The sequence below is a fragment of the Scardinius erythrophthalmus genome, assembly GCF_964197995.2.
Source record: "Scardinius erythrophthalmus genome assembly, chromosome: 24".
In the NCBI taxonomy this organism is placed as follows: domain Eukaryota; kingdom Metazoa; phylum Chordata; class Actinopteri; order Cypriniformes; family Leuciscidae; genus Scardinius; species Scardinius erythrophthalmus.
Genome location: NC_138244.1, coordinates 9408949 through 9427114, shown reverse-complemented (window position 1 = coordinate 9427114; position 18166 = coordinate 9408949). Strand labels below are relative to the sequence as shown.

General features: G+C 36.2%; 1 protein-coding gene across 1 annotated transcript in view; it reads left to right on the top strand.

Annotated features, from left to right (window-relative positions):
* Positions 1 to 18166, top strand: part of lrrc4ca (leucine rich repeat containing 4C-a) — a 71684-nt gene that overhangs the window by 36873 nt on the left and 16645 nt on the right. Inside the window, exon 2 of the mRNA XM_081355323.1 lies at positions 9902 to 9971. The gene's annotated coding sequence lies outside the window, so the exon portion shown is untranslated. The remainder of the gene's footprint in view (positions 1 to 9901; positions 9972 to 18166) is intronic.

Genomic DNA, 18166 nt, shown 5'->3' with positions numbered 1-18166 from the left:
GTGGCTTGTTCCCCAGTTTAGGGTTTCTTAAGGTGCACCTGCAGTGCTCCTTTCTGCAGTCATCCATTACAGAAGGTACAGAGCAAGCGAGGGCCGCTTGACTGATCTATGAGCCAAGGGCAGAGGCTCTTACGCAAATAGATTCAGCCTATGTCCATATATCAGATTAACTCCCCGGCAAACGCTGAAGGACCCAGTGAATTTAACTTGAATAGACTGACCCTCTCATTTTGTCTCCATCAGGAACCATCTCAGAATTCCGCAGCATCTTCTTGCTGCTCTTTTATCACCCGGAGTGCGGCCCGCGGCTTGTGTGTGAACGCGTGCGGATGATAGTGAACTTGGACTGTTTACAGGCGGAGGGGATGGTGTCTGCGTTGTCATGAAGCTTTACTGCTCTGATGGGTTTGTGATTGGACGCTGTGGGAGAATGCTGGGAGCTAGCGGACAGGGTAATTCAGGCTAGGCTGGCTCTGAAGTCTTCCATAGGAAAAATGGCATAATGGAAGTGTCAGTTTATCTAGTTTATAGACATTGTTAAAGAGAATCAGTATAAATAATACATTTAAGTCAAATTACTTTATATTTAAAAATTGATGATGACTTTACAGCCCATGCTGTGATGGTTATACAGGAATAATGGGAGAACTTGCAGGGATTTTATATTTTTTAATCGTTTTAATTTTTATTTATATTTTATTTTCAGTTTAGTTTTTGTTTTTATTCCTGTTTGTTTGTTGGTTTCTTTGTTTCTTTTTTTGTATTTAAGTTTTTTGTTTAATTTATTTATTTTTACAGCTTTCTAGTTTTAGATTTAGTTTCCATTCCTGTTTTATTTATTTATTTTTACTGTGCTCTGGTTTTGCTTTTGGTTCCAGTTTGTTGGTTGGTTGCTTGGTTTATTTATTTTTTATTTTATTTTTACAGCTTTCTAGTTTTAGAATTAGATTTAGTTTCCATTCCATGAGATTTTCTTATACTATTTATTTGTCTAGCTTTAGATTTGATTTCCATTCCTATTATATATTCTAGTTCTAGTTTTAGATTCCATTTTTTATTTATTGTTTGTTTGTTTTGTTTGTTTGTTTGTTTCATTTATTTTATATGTGCAGTTTTCTAGTTTCCATTCCTATTTTTATTTATTTATTTTTATTTTGTTCTAGTTTTGATTATTTATTTATTTATTTTTAACACTCATAATATTTTTGATATCTGGCATTTCCATGTTTAATGCATTAGGGTTGTACAGTTTTATTTATTTATTCATTTTGATTATATCATGTATGCAAAGCTAAAAGTAATTTGCTGATATTTTCATTTCATTTTAGTTTACTTTGGAGTCATGAAAATATATAGGTTATTCCCAGTTAATTAATAATAATTATTATTATTCATTTTCTAGTTGTGTTCTACTTTTTGGTTTTAGCTTACGATAGCACTTAATGTCAGCTGGGGCTGTTCCTTTAAGAATAGGTTCAGCTGGTCCTAGATCAGAAAAGGCATTTTATCGTGAATAATGGTCCTGACAGACTGCTTTTCTTCCCAGAGAGTGCAGTCATGGCCACTGAAGCGTGCCGTGTTCACCCCCTCATCGCCTGGCACTTTCCCCCTCTTTCCTTCTAGAGGAAACAGAATAAAGAAGGGAAGTGTGTGATTTATAGAGCACTCTGATGTGTCATCACATTTTTTTGGGTGTATTTACCTTTTTCCATTCTGCTGATGGTAATACCACAATCCCCCCCCCCCCCCGCCTCTCGTCGTAATTATTGTCATTTTCATCAGCATTACCACAAGAGATGATGATTATCTTCATCTGTGTTACAAATTAGCCGGATGGTGTGAGTTACTGGTATCAGTCATGATGTAGAGGAACTGACAAGTTAAATTAATGCGAATGAGCAATTGTTCAGCTTTGCCGATGTGAAATGCTACTCTCACTAGCGCAGTGCACATCGCCCTCTCCCTCCGACTGTTCTTTGGATAAATGTTGTTGTTTCTTGCTGATTCCCAAATTTGCTTAAAGGGATAGTTCACCCAGAAATGAAAATTCTGTCATCATGCAATATTGCATGTCGATATTCACTGAAAATCATCTCCTTTTCCATAGTGCTCAACTCTTATTTAGGGGATCTGAATATGCGCATAATAACATGCATATGAATAATAATTATAATTTGGTGCATTGGAATTGGTTATGATGACATATGAGAACCAATGAGACTTTTTTACGCACCTTGTTTGCATATATGCAAATTTCTGTGATGATCAGCTTAACTTAAACTTTATCACTCTCTCAAAGAAATGATATACAAGAGATTAAAAATATTTTAATGTTAATTTTAGTTTTGGTAATTTTGTTACGTGCATTTATTAGTGGGGTTTTTTATATTTCTATTTAGCTTTATTTCAGTTTTAGATTTAGTCATTTAAGTACTTAAAAATTTTTAAGTTTAAGTTTCCCTTCTAATTTCTATTTCAGCTTTATTTCAATTAACAAACAATTATTTGTAATATTTCATTTTAATTAAGTCAGATGGATCATTTTAGGATATTTGTATTGTGCTTTTTTTTTTCATTTTTCCACAGAAAATAGAAAGTCCTAAATGTTGACATGACATGACAATGACTTGAGGATGAGTAAACGATGACAGAATTTTAAAGTGAAAGTGAAATATTGCTTTAAATTCTGATTCTCATTCTCATTCTGATCTCATCTCACTTTCCAATATATAAAGCAGCTAAACTCGTTTCAAATCAGAATATAAGAGCAACACCAAATAAAACGCTTGCTATGATCTATCATCAAGCTAGCATTGCATTTGTGAGATTTGCAAGCGCAAACATTTATCTGACACTTAACACATTTGATTCAGCCAAACAGCTTTACTTGTGTAACATTGTAGTGTGTAGATTTTGCTACTTGGCACAGCATCAGCACGCCTCGACTTAACTCAGCCATCAACTCTACAGATACCTGTATGAGCGCTCTGCTTTTAGCTGATATCCCAAATCCTCTTAAGAAAATGAGTTGCAGCGTCAGTTTCGCGCGTACACAGAATGCTCCCTTCATCGGAGGTGCCAACTTTCTGACTTTGTGCAATACCTTGATTGAGCCTGTGGAGGAACTCACTCCAGTGTTTGCTCTTCTGCATCAGTTGTACGGTTACAGAAGCTTACATGCTCTAGGAGCTGTTAATCTCTCCGGCTACGGCACTGATCGGCTCTCAAAGCAGCGGGAAGTCGAGATCCAGACACTTTTTGCTAGTAGATCAAGGACAGGTCTTAAGTGTAGAGTAAACACAAAGATAGTTGCAGTTTAACACTTTTTGGGGGGTCAAGCACAAAGACCACACTGCTGAAAAGGCCCTAATGAAATATCTGTAAAAGCACTAGTTGTTCTTTTGCATAGGGCTGCACAATATTGAAGAAGAAAAAAATCTAATCGCTATATTTTTTTTTCTGCAATATATTGTGAAATACAGGAATTTTTGCTTGATGACTTGAATTGCTACTGTATATATTTGGAAATAATGAATCATTCTAGAGTGAGTGGGTGATATTGTTGGGGGAGTGCATGCGATTTGAAAATAAAAATAATAATTATATAAAAAAGTTTTTCAATGGCAAATTGATTTTATTCAATTTATCCGTATTTATTTATTTTTTTTTATTACAGGTGGTTAACCTGTATGTGTACCTGTAATTGTAGTAACCTGTTTTTTTACCAGTACTTTTTCAGCTATTTTACGGATTTATTTTTTTTTATTATTTTTTCAATACGATTTTAAAATAATAATTGTGATTTTTACTAAATAAAAAATATTAAACAAAATGAGAAATATTGTAATAACACTATTGTATTGTAAAATAATTGTGAGTAAAAAAAAGCAGTTTTAATTATTTTATTTTACTTTAAAATTGCAATACCAATATTTACATCTTTATTAATTAATTTCCAAATGGTAACCCATCAAGCTTTTATTTTGAAGGGTTGCCAGCTAATAAACATTTGCGTTGATGGTTTCATAGTAAATGAGCCAAGCTGTTCTGAGACACTTCACGTGTGTAAATGCTGCAATTCGCTCCGAAACCTATAGCGCATATATAGCGATTTTATTGTGATATATCATGCAGCTCTAATTTTGCAATAAGTAATTTACAAAACTATGCAAAATTTGCAGTGATAAACACTGGTTGTGACTGCAGGTTAATATGTTGTGTGTAAGCGCACATGCAGCAGTTAGCCTGTTGCTAGCATGCCGTGCGCATCGTTCACTCTGCTCTACTGCCCTGATCAATAGCCTCATTTTCTCCAGGTCTTGCTTTGCACTACTGAAGGTTAAGAGGTCTGGAATGGTATTGATCAGGGTATTCACACACCATCTGTCACGGCCATTAACGTGATGATATGTCATTGGAAAAAGCCCCTTTTTTCATGCTGATTTGGAAACTTTTGTGATTTCTTATGTGGAGGTGCTGAAGGAAGTTGTTTTATTAATAACAGATTGTATATCAGTATAAATAATATATTGTGCACACTATTTAGAAAACGAGGGAGCGAATTATTATATTCTGTGCACAATTTAGGAAAACGAGGGAACGAATTATTATACTAAAGTGCACGATTTAGTAAAACGAGGGTGTGAATTATATTGTGCACACTATTTAGTAAAGCTAGTGAACAAATTATGTTGTGCGCACGATTTAGGAAAACGTGGGGACAAAATTATTGTATTGTGCGCACGATTTAAGGGCAGTAGAAATATGAATTAGAATTTTTTGTAACCAAATAAACGTTTGATCAATTTAATGTGTCCTCACTGAATGAAAGCATTAAAACTTTTCAAAGTTCTTCATAGTTATATATATATATATCTTAACGTTCCTCATTTTACAACAGCCCACACTGGTCTTTTGGCACACACACTTGCAAATCTACAAACTGCCATGTAATTAGCAATTTAGAGCACTTCTAGTTAGCATTTAGGACAGCATGCGTGATATTCTATTAATTACAGTTACTGCACCCTTAATAAAATAAATCTGAATGTAGATTAATTACAGTCTCAAACCCTCACAGCGTGAATGTGATTGGACCAAATTGAAAACGTCTGGGGTGCTTTCTTGTAATTCTTTTTTAATATTCTTTAATGATCAGCATGTTCTATCAGTACATTAACAGCCGAATGTGTGCCAAAATCTAATGATATCAATTTAGCTCAGGATAAAAGAAAGACAGGGTGGAAAACCATTCCAAAATTTAATTCATGGTCATGGTCTAGACCAGGGGTTCTCAACTCTGCCCCTCGAGGTCCACTTTCCATAATAAAACCCCCGGACAAGCTAATCAAAAACTTGGAAAAGTGGATAAGTGCACTTGCTTAGATCGTTAAAATAGGGCCCAGCTTGTCTTTGCAATCTTTCATCAAAATCGAACAATTTGTTCTGCCTCTGAAACGACTTTTCTTTTATGGTGACATCACCGATCCCTCTTACTTTTCAACCCCGCCCCTTTAACCTTCTGTCTCTGTTCTGGAAAGTAACACCCACTTTTTATTATGAAATGATGGATAAAATAGTCCCACCCTACTTTTTTCCCCTCATCAAATATCCAGTTTCACTCAGATTACAATCAGATTCAGAAAGTAAAGAAGTTTTTAAGCTTTATTATACAAAAATAGACATCATACAGCATCTTAAAATGGAAGTCTAGGTGCCCACTGAGCTGAAATATGATTAATGGTTGGCCTTACTTCCTTCTTCCCTCTCAATCTCACACTCTCTCTCCTCTACCTTTACATGATGCCTCATTATGCCTCCCGTAGGGTCATCGTTATTTTTCCTCGTTGTGGGACCTTCTGCTCAGACATGGATAGATTTACCATTCAAAGAAGACAAATGGACCAGACAACCTTGCTGGGTTCAGCTTCTCTCTGCATTCGTTTCCAATGTGTCCGCTGGGCCATTGATTTAGGCCATTTGCATTTATGCGTCTTTTTTTTATTTTATTTTTTTATCGAGGGTGATGCATCCTGACCCTACGGGTTCAAAACAAAGCAGAGATGCACCCCAGGGACTAAAGGATGGACCTTGCTTGCACTGAACAACAAAGCGCGAAAGAAAGAGAAGGGAAACAAGACAACAGAGGTGATCAAACAAGTTGACCGTAGCGCTACGCTGGAAGCAACGCAAATACGCTGCTGAATTTGCACTCTCACAAAACACTGTTGTGTTTTGATCTACTCACAGCAGCAGTTTAAAGATAAAAGGGCTCCAAAGTGGAGTGCATCAAAACCAGCCTCAGGAGCATGATGGGAAACATATTTATAGAATGTTTGGTCAGGGTTGATGCTGCCGGTAGCAGGCAAAGGATGTGTGGGCAGGGAAGGTGGATTGCGGGATACAGACTGGCAATCTGTGCTTCACAACTCCACTGCATATTTGTTTTGATTCCTTCAACATGGAGCATATGTTTATCTTTTATTCAGAGTTGGTGTAAAAGGGTCTGATCTTCTTAGATTAAAGAGTTCATTGTGCTATTGTAACATCGACAGGCGCTAGAGGCTGCAGTCTTTAGCCTCCTTGTTAGAGCGCCTGACTCTCATGCCGGAGACCCGGGTTCGAGACCCACACGGACCGGGGTGTGAAGGACCTGGTGAGAGGGGTAACACTATGAATAATAGGCTACTGCAGCTTTAATAGCATAAAACTCATTTAAAGTTCAGAATGTGCATATATCTATATTGTCTGTCTGCCTGCCTGTCTGTCTATCTATCAATGAATCGGCCTGTGTATGTCCGTCCATCCATCCATCCATCAACCTGTCTCTAGATCTATCTATCTATCTATCTATCTATCAACCTGTGTCTATCTATCTGCCTGTGTCCATCCATCCATCCATCCATCCATCCATCCATCCATCCATCCATCCATCCATCCATCCATCCATCCATCCATCCATCCATCTATCCATCTATCCATCTATCCATCTATCCATCTATCTATCTATCTATCTATCTATCTATCTATCTATCTATCTACCTGTGTCTATCTATCTATCGGCCTGTCTGTGTCTGTCCATCCATCCATCCATCCATCCATCCATCCATCCATCCATCCATCCATCCATCCATCCATCCATCCATCCATCCATCCATCCATCCATCCATCCATCCATCCATCCATCCATCATGTGTCTATCTATCTATCTATCTATCTATCTATCTATCTATCTATCTATCTATCTATCTATCTATCTATCAACCTGGGTCTATCTATCTATCGGCCTGTGTCTGTCCGTCCATCCATCCATCCATCCATCCATCCTAATAAGTGAACACAAATGTTTAAGAAAAACAAAAAGTTGAGTTCTTGAAATACTTAGCCCAAGCTTTTCTTGGCTTTTAAATGATCACAAGACTGTTTGGGTTTTCATTTTTCCCCCACAACATCCTTGTCTAATGTATGCATATTTAAATATGTATGCCAGCTATACTAATTATAGCTAGCATATATTTTCCTCCTGCCAGGAAGACATGTGGCTACCTCACACGAGGGGGAAAAAACTAAAAAGATGATCTAGAGCACTGTCAGGAGAGAGAGAGATTGGTGATTGGACTGTGGCGCTGATGATGGCGATTAAGAGTCTAAGCATTAACAGGAGCTTAAATATGGAGTCACTTTTTTAGCATCAAAGGCTGCAAAACATGTGAAGTCTGGAGTCGATCAAACAAACGCAACAGACAAGCTCACAAAATATATAACAGGCTCGAGCTGCTTTGTTTACATGCGTGCTTATGGTATCAGTTGGCTTGGAGGATCTGGACAGTTGAAATGAATTTGAAATCTCTGACTAAAATCTATTTGGCCAGGGAGAGATTGTTTGACTGCCACGTTTAAAGTTTAAATTTGAAATATCTCATATCTAATTGTAGCTGCTGGTAACTTGTAAAAAAAATTACTTTATTTTCAGGCAGACTGGTAAAAACCAGTTCACTCTGACTCCTGGAAATGGCATTATTCCATCCAATCAGTTTGCAAGTTTGAGAAAGTGGATTCTGTATTTATTATTTGTATGCATTAGATTGTCAATGGTTGGATTGTAGATTGTCTCTGAACATCTGAGGCTTATAGTTAAACCAATTCAACAATCTTTTGTGTTTAATAATATGAGGAACTGCTCTCTGAAGACTGCAGATAGATGCAGTTCTCATGGGAAGCTTCAGCCTCGCAGTTCTTATGTTTGCATTTTTTGTATCATGCGTCTCTTTTCTCCATATTATTAGTCAAAGTCTCTCTGTATTATATAAGACTTCCTGAAAAGCATGTTGTATAGCTCATGTCACGCCCCCTCATTTTCTGGGACAGAAGGAAACGAACATTAGTGCAGATGAGTACATACTGTATTGTATTGTTTTGTATTGTATTATGCAGACAAAAAGCCATTTGGAGAAGAGTATGCAGAAGAGCATCATGCATTATATTTATTTTCATTTACGTTTGTTTGCATATTAATAATCATAGTAGTCGTTTGTGTGCGTGTTTGAGGCCAGATGCTCAATTGCCTGTAATTCATATTGATAGAAGGATTTTAAATATAATAATCATATTGATCATACTGATGTGCAGTCAATTTGAGTTTGCTTGAATATGCACTGCTGCTGGGTTTAACTACAATAATTTATTAGGAGCGGTTATATTTTATTAAAATGATAGTTTCTGGACATTTGCACATGTTCCAAATCTGAAAGAAACAAATTGTACTGTTATGGTGCTTTTATTTGACTTTTATGTTGCTTTTATTATACTTGTATGCTGCTTTTCATGGACTGTAAAATATATATATATATTTGTGCATTTATCATATCTATGCCAAATATCCAATGCAGTCATTTGCAGGGTTTGCAGCACAGATCAAATCCACTATTGTTTTACATAGAAATGTTGAATAGTCTATACAGTATTTAATGCAATTACATCAATAATAACAATGTAATTAATTACACCCAACACTGCATTTAACCACGTATTACTGTCTTTGGAAGGCTTTTGTCTTTGTAAATGTACAATTTTATACCATTTCATATTTATATGCAATTCCCCAACTTTTGTTTGCTCATAAATTGAAAAACCTCACCATAAAAACCCATGGGAAAATCTCAAGGGAACCAGTGGTGAATTAGTCTTCCAGGCCTTGACATCATCCCTGCACACTCCATTTAACAGAATGATCATTTTAAGATGAACCGTCCCTTTAATTTGCGGTAGCAAATGCGCTTTTCAGTGGATTTCCCACATTGTAAATGAGAGCTAAACATTAGGTCAGCAAAATAACAAAAAAAAAAGAAAAGGAAAAAAAAGTACACACACTATCCACTTACCAAAACCACTTAGACATGAGAAACTTGAGAATCAAACAAAAATGCTTCTGCTTGTTTAGCAACTGAGTCATCTCCTCTGTTCAGGAAACTGTGAAAACATTTTAGCTGGTCATTGTGAACGAAACCAAGTGAGAATATCTGATGTCAGTATTCATAAAAAGCACATCTAGTATTCTGAACCGTGTGAATTAAGTCAGAAGAAAACAGGTACACTCGTAAAAATAAGTGGTCCAAAAGGGTTTTTGGTTCTTCTTCTTCTTCATCAAAAAAGGCCATTTTAATAATCTATATAAAGAACCTTTTGTGTGTTGGAAAGGTTCCATGGATTCAAAAAGGTTCTTCATGGAACCATCAATGCCAGTAAAGCACTTTGTTTTGAAGAGCCTCCTGTTTCATATGTTTTTAAACTAAGGCTTTGTCTTCCCGCAGTTCCCTTTTCGAACATTTGGAGCCTGAGAAACCGACAGCATCCAAGTGGTTTGTAATTGTAACGTGGCTGTTCTTCTCTTTTGTGTGCGCAGGGCGAAGCCAGCTAGCGAAACCGAGCGTGAAGATGTCCAGAAACTGCTGGCACTGTGGAAGACTTGGCAGGTGAGTGTACAGGAACAGGTTGTGAGGAACACACTTTGGCTGATTTGAGATCAGGCACTGAGCCTCGTCTGAAGATGGGATCTTGTGTGACATGCACAAGCTGATGGAGGAACTGCGAGCACGGTCTCGTTGGAGAGGAAGATGGAAGAGATCAAACAAGACTGTTTTACAGTTAGTTCATGTGTCTGTCGTTTATTTTTTTAATACTCCCAGACAAACAGAATATTTTTAATGAATCCTCCAGCTAATCATAAAGCCCCAGTTTCACAGACTAAGCTTAAAGGAATAGTTCACTTAAAAATGGAAATTCTGTCATCATTTACTCACCCTCAAGTTGTTTCAAACCTGCATGAATTTCTTTCTTCTGTTGAACATAAAGGAAGAGAAATTCTGAAGAATGTCTGTAACCAAACAGTTGATGGACCCCATGACTTCCATGGTAAAAAACAAAAACAAAAACAAAAAAAAAAAAACCTGTGGAAGTCAATGGGGTCCATAAACTGTTTGGTTACAGACATTCTTCAGATTATCTTCTTTTTGGTTCAGCAGAAGAAAGAAATGAATACAGGTTTGAAACAACTTGAGGGTGAGTAAATGATGACAGAATTTTCATTTTTAAGTGAACTATTCCTTTAAGACTAGTTCCAGACTAAAATACATATTTGAGCTGTTTTAACTGAAATCAACTTGCACAGACTTTTTTTAAAATATGTCAGAGCCATTGTTTTGTCTCAAGATGCACACTAGTACTGTTTTTATAAGGTCACAATTATAAAAGCTACTAAAAGCCCTAATTGAACTAAGGCCTAATCCTGGCTTAATCTAAACCGGGTTTGTGAAACCAGGCCAATATGTTGTAGTTTAACAGGCCTTTCACACATTTACATTTATTCATTTTGTAAACATTTGCTACACCACATTTTAATTTGACAAACTTTTTTTAGTACTCAACACAGTCTGATTTTTTGTTTTACCAATCGTGTGCAGAAATCACCAAATTAGACCACTGCAGTTTGCGAAGCTACGCCGTTTTCACCAGCATCATTTCAGAACGTAATCAGCAGTGAAATTGCTTTTATCCGGTGGAATTGTTTTTGTGGAATATTTAAGCAGATTTTCCTATGCAATAGATTGTGATTGCTTGCAGAACAGAGCAAATCAACAACACATGAAAGGAAAAAAAAAAAAAAAGAAAAAAGCTTGCTGAGAGATATTTTTGAAAACACTGTCAACCAAACATTTGAGATATCCTTTAATGGTAAATTATATGCATGCAATGACAATACCATACCGGTCAACAGTTTGGGGTCAGTTTGATTTTATTTATTTTTTTGTATTATTTTTTCAAATTAAAAAAAATCAGCAAGGATGCATTAAACTGAGGAAAAGTGAAAATTATTATATCATTTCTATTTCAAATGAGTGCTGTTCTTGTAGACTTTCTATTCATCAAAGAATCCTGGAAAAAGAAACGTTTCCACAAAAATATTATGACGCGACTCAAAACAGGGATTGGAGGTTACGGAACAAAAAAAAATTAAATTACACTGCCCACGTAGCTTCTCTGCAGGGGCGGCGCCAGAGAGAGCTGCGCAAAAGTCGGCCACTAAATATTTAATATTCAGTTATGTTAATGATCACAATTAAAGTTTTAATTTTATTAAATTGAACAAGCGCAACATTCAGCATTCAATCAAATATTCTAAAATATGTAGGCTATTATTAATAATAATGTTATTTCAACACAATATCTCATTATTTCAACATAATATGTGAGCGTGCAACAAGCAAGATGTGCATTTGTAAATCCGGTGACGCGTGTATTGATTTTTATTAATAAACAAGTGTTTTCTCTGACAGTGTCGACTCGGCTGCAAAGATGAAGTTGACGATCGCCATCTCCGTGTGAACGCGCCTATAGAGAGAAATGCACATAAATAGGCCTAATGGATTACATAATCAGAGAGTTTCTTTTTTCGTTTTGAATTATTTTGTTTAAAGACATTTCAAGCTTTGTGTATTTTATGTATTTTTCATGTCTGTGTGAGGCATACGCTGAGTTTCGTTAAGTTAGGATGAGATGTGCTCCAGTTCACGTACAATGCAAGTGACCGCGCGGGCGCCTCCATGATTGTCTGTTATATTTTTCTTCTTATTCATTAAATCCAGGCAATTGGTTGATGAAAAATTTATTAAAATTAAGATACAATTTATACAAAACGAAACTCACTTTAAAGAAATGCTTTCTACAAAACAAAACTTGATGAAGTGGTCAAAATCATGTCTGACCCGCTCCATATCTCATATTGCGCATCCTATCTTACTCTTGCTGTTCACATTTTATAATAAACATAGATGGAAAAAAATAACATTATAATATTTGAACAAATATGTAACTAAATGTGCTTATTTAATGGCTACAACAGTATAGTAGGCCTACATACTCTCTATTTGTACAAATAGCTGCACATTAATTTAATTCTGAATTTTGCACACACAAGTTGAAAGGCATTTGTTCAAATCAAGTTCACGGATAATTGTGCGTGCATTTATTATGATACTAAAATCTTTTGGGATCTGACTGGCCAGCGTATTTGAAAAAGTTAAGCAAACTTCTCTGTCTTTTTGACATTTTTCCCCTGAGTGAAACGATCGAGGCTTACAGCAATCTTAACTAGTACAACAAGCGGGCAAGTCATGTGTCACAAACATTGAACACTACACAAACAGTAAATACATTTTTTTCATTTAGGCAATTAATTTTCCATAGTGACACAGGAGGTGCCGGATCCAATAAAAAAGGTTCCGGATCCAATGTTGGAGGTGACGGAACATGTTCCGGCGTGTTCAGGCTCAAATTAATCCCTGGATACGCTTATGGAGATTCTCGTTTTAGCACATTTTCGATTCGCCATAAATTTTCATAAAAATACCAATATTTGAAATCTACACAGTTGATTTCTCACATCAAATGTTCTCAGAAGTGAATTTAGTGATGAAGTAGCTTACGAAATTGTAGAAAAACGACTTGCTGTGCCTCTCTTTCCTCGAATGCCGAAATGAATGCTGGGATATTTCTGCCGTCAAGTTCACACAAGTTACCAACCTATGCATCCTCGGTAAAATGGGCGTGTCAAGAACACTTCCGGGATTTTTAACCGTTCTTGCTAAAATGCAAACTTGTGTATTGGGACAGCACTTGGGTAGCGACTGATGACGTTTCACAAGTCCACAAGAACACAAGTACAGAGAAGAATCCATATTGAGAAACGGCCTCAGTAACATTAGTGTTTTAAAAATTTTTTTTTTAAATGATAGGATTTACTAACTTAACATTTTACCATCAAAAACATAATTTAAAATGAAAATAACATAATAAATAGATCTAATAACCTTTTTGACGTAGATGGACGTACAGAATGTGTAGTCAAACCTCACACATCTACTGTATGCACACTCATGTTCACCCTTCTGGAATATTATTTTTTCTTTGGATGGGGGAGCTGTGGGTGAGTTATGGGTCTGTCCTAAATGTACCCCGGCTGTTCTGTTCCCCTGAGAGGGGAGCCTGGGTCAGCTGATTAAAAAGATAATGAGTTGAAGTGATAGATTTATGTTTTTTTTCTGCAATATGTGGCCTTTTGCCGTCTCCCGCAGGAGGCGGTAACTGTATAAATAACAGATGGTGACATTGGAAAGCAACTGCTCCCTCGCCTTAGTTGTCTCAGCCTTTTCTGTGGCTTTGTTAAATTAAACACCACAGTGATTAGGGCCCACAACATCCGAAGCATCAAACACAACGCTGCCTCCTTCAGAAAGTCTGTCCTGACTCATGCACATTGACATTTGATCAGGACAAATTTGAATGGCTGAGTCTGCTCGTTTGTATGTGTGACAGATGCTTACATAACATACATTAGGTTCGTTTTGACGGATTGTATGAATGATAAAAGCTGGTCCAAAGTACAAAGGGGTTTGAATACGACACGGCTGCACGATATATCGAAATTATTTAAAAATTGATGTACATAGAAACAATTCAAACAATTCAAAATAATTACAAAGAAATGGCAAGTAACATGAAACAAGCATGTCATTTTGATGTATTTTGTGTAAAAACCTAGTTTGATAATCGGTTCTATTTACAACTTGAAAAAAAAAACTTTTTTATCGTGTATTTTTAATCATAAAAATACTTTGTGCGTGTGTGTGTCTTTTTTGAAGGTTATAGACAGGGTTATTATCGTTAACTATTAAAACAAAATAGTAAAACTATCAAAAACATTTCTGTTAATTGAAATGAAGCTGAAATAAAATATAAATAGTAGTTAATATATATATATATATATATATATATATATATATATATATATATATATATATATATATATATATATATATATATATATATATTTTTTTTTTTTTTTTTTTTTTTTTTTTTCATTTTTTTTTTTTTTTTAGAAATGTTTCCTTGGAAATAAACTAAAATAAGTTTTAAATGATTAATTGTAAATAAATAAACTAAAACTGAAATTGTAAATAAATAAACTAAAACTGAAATAAAAAATAAATGAAACATAAATAGCAATATTAAATATATATTTAGATATATATATATATGAAATTGACAAAAGCCAATAAAAAATTTACTAAAATGATTCATAATTTATTAAACTAATTAATTAAACTAAAGTTAACATGAAAACTAAAAATATTAAAAATAAATGCAAACTATTAATAAAGCTATAATAAAAACTAATAACACCTGCAGCCTTCGTCCCCATTCACTTTCATTGTATGGAAAGGCAACTGGGACATTCCGCAAAACATCATCTTAAGTGTTCGACTGAAAAAAGAAAGTGTTTTGAAAGGCATGAAGAGTACATAATAACAGAAATTTAATTTTTGGGTCACTATCCCTTTAATAAAGATGTTATAAAGAAAAAAAAAATAAAGAAAAAAAAAAAAAAAAAAATAAATATATATATATATATATATATATATATATATATATATATATATATATATATATATATATATATATATATATATATAATGTTGTCATAGGGGCACTATGTAGGGCAAAGTACAAAGCTGTCAGTAAATAAGACCTACTCGTTTACAGGGACTCGAAGTACAGATGCCTGTCAAGGGCAAACTGATGTGCTGTTTTCAGTCGTGATGCTCAGCGGTAACAGATTGTGTAGAAGCGGTGTTATTATTCTGAACCAGGAGTTTGTTCTGCAAACCTGAGCCGTTCAAAGACTGATTTCAGATCAGAGAAGAAAGCAACCCTGGATGCTGAGTTCAACGCACGGAGCACAGTGTGTTCCTGCACCTGCAGCTAAATTATCTGTTATTAATTCAACAAATGTAGTGTAACATGAGAATGTCTTGTCTCTGCACTCCTGCAGGGATTTCGCCTGCGATCTCCTCCTACCTGAGGTTTTTAGTGCAAGAATTACAGAGTTCCTTCTTTTGATGCAGTAGAAAAGAGATACTTTAAGATGTATTATGCAACCAACCTTAATTTTTATTATTCTTTTCACTTCTTATTGTTGTCACGCGTTGTACAAAGAGACTTATTCAGACAGGAGAAGTCTCACTCTGTTGTAGCTGGCAAATTTTCATATGTAAACAGCAATGTGTTGATCTTATGACATTCTAGAAATTTTTACTATTAGTTTGGATTTAATTTAAATCCAAACAGGGACTTTTTGTTTTGTTTTTTTTAATTAGAAGACAGAATGTCAGTATAGACGCTGAGGTGTCCACATAATACGGATGGATTTGTTCACAGACGCGAGTGTATTGGAGATGACTGACTTGAGAGGCTCAGAATTGCCACTTGACTTTATGATCCTGAAAGAGGTATCAGTCCTTCCACAACCCTTGACAACCTTGGAGCATGACAAGAGACAAAGACAAACGTAGTGTGGTTAGTGAAAAACAGGCGATTATTATTATTGAAGGGCGCAAAACACGTTGTCGGGATGACGTAAAACTCTTCGGGTGACGTGGGCTGCGTCCGAAAACTTAACTTGTTGTCTTACTGCTTTATCAGGCAATGGGCCTTATCATACACGCGACGTGGACTGGCGCAAGTGTTTTTTGCAAGTTTCAGCCCAACGCAGTTATCATTTTCACGTCCTGCGCCACATTGTTTAAATAGCTAATGCATTTGCACCCATTTATTCGCCTATGGGCATGCTAGTTTGAAAACGAGGTGTGTTCAGGCGCATTGTTGGTGCGTTGCTGTTTTGAGGCAACTGAAATAGACACTGCCATTGACACTGCCATTGACCAAACAAAAAACAATTCTAAAGTCAATGGCGCAATAATTGTTTTGTTATTGAAAGGGCGCATTAGTAGTATGCGCCTATAGGCGGGTGCACAATGCATGTACACTCTGCTTATTACACACACAGGGCACACAATCATGCCAAATATTAAAAATAAAAGGATTACAATGTAAAATATTATTATTGTACATAAATCCACCTTGTCCCGTAAATGGTCTGCTCCCATGTTTTAAAGGAGAACTCCGGTCAATTTTAACATTGAGCTCATTTTTTTGTAAATTTGGAGTGCTGTCAATACAGAGAACAACGACAAAAATCGGTGTTGCCTACACCATGCTATCCTCTTTTTAAAATTTGCACCCTGTTGACTTCAATGGGGCAAGTTTTAAACCTGCTTTTAGCCTCTTAACATCCTTGATGTGTCATTACAAGTGAACAGAAAATGTGAGTGATTCCTTCAGAGTGATCACAAGTGGATCTAACTGCAGTAGATGTGAAAGATATGAATAAAAATGATGTTATTTCAGCCAGCGCACATACCTGTATTTTCTTCCTGTTTTCGGTCGAAGTCCACAGTAATCGATTGTCGAGTTCACGCGCGTCATAATCGGTAACTAAACCTATGCGGGTGAACTCGACAATCGATTACTATGGGCTTCGACCGAAAACAGGAAGAAAATACAGGTATGTGCGCTGGCTGAAATAACATAATTTTTATTAATATCGTTCACATCTACTGCAGTCAGATTCACTCGTGATCACTCTGAAGGAATCACTCACAATGGCTGTTCACTTGTAATGACACATCAAGGATGTTAAGAGCCTAAAAGCAGGTTTAGTACTTGCCCCATTGATGTCAACAGGGTGCAAATTTTAAAAAGAGGATAACATGGTGTAGGCAACACCGATTTTTGTCGCTGTTCTCTGTATTGACAGCACTCCAAATTTACAAAAAAATGAGCTCAATGTTAAAATTGACCGGAGTTCTCCTTTAACATCGCGCACGAGCAGATCCGTTTCCTCGTTAGAGAAGCCGTCAGTTTTCCGCTTGCAAATTCTGCCATATAAATGAATCCACCATGGCGCGAGCGCAACAGACTTTTAAAGGGAATTGGAAATGACAGTCTGATTGGTTTATTGCACGTTACACCCAAAACACACCCATTACTCATTAAGAGAATAGGGACAATCCTTTTAGACCATGCGCCGGGTGAACCGACCATTTTTCCCGTCATTAAAATAGCAAAAAGGGATTCGGACACGCACTAAGTGCACTTGCGTCATGCGCTTTAGACCATGCCCTTAGATAGTTAAAATAGGGCCCAATGACTTTGCAGGCAGAGTTTGCGCACGAAGGTGCCTCACAAAACTGATTTCAGACAGACTTCTGAGGCAGCTTAACCGTTTAATAATCTACAGCAAAACAGAGAGAGCTTGGGTGAAAACTAAGTGAATATTTAATGACTACAATAGTAATTTCTTGCTAGAAATGACATCACAAGTGGACAACGTTGATCAAAAATGTACATTTACATACAAACTGACGACCAGACGCAACTTTCAGACGCCATCTTTGGTTTTTAGCTCAACTGTCACAGATAGGAAAGCACAGGATTGTGGGATATCAGAGGCAGCGAAGGATACATCTATGCTGCTTTTAAAAATCCATCAGATGAAGGTATCTCAGGAGACAGGAAGTGAAACTAACATTGCATTCGGACGTGCCTTGATGCCTTCCGACCTTTGAATGCTTTCCTCCGAAGGCAGCATTTATCAGTTTTCGGATGCAGCCGTGGTCTTGTTTTAGGTGTCTTTGAAATGACGGCGGGAGCCAACAGCATTCGCCTTTTGTGAATTCCCTTAAGTGTCGTGCAGGCAACTTTCTTCCTGATG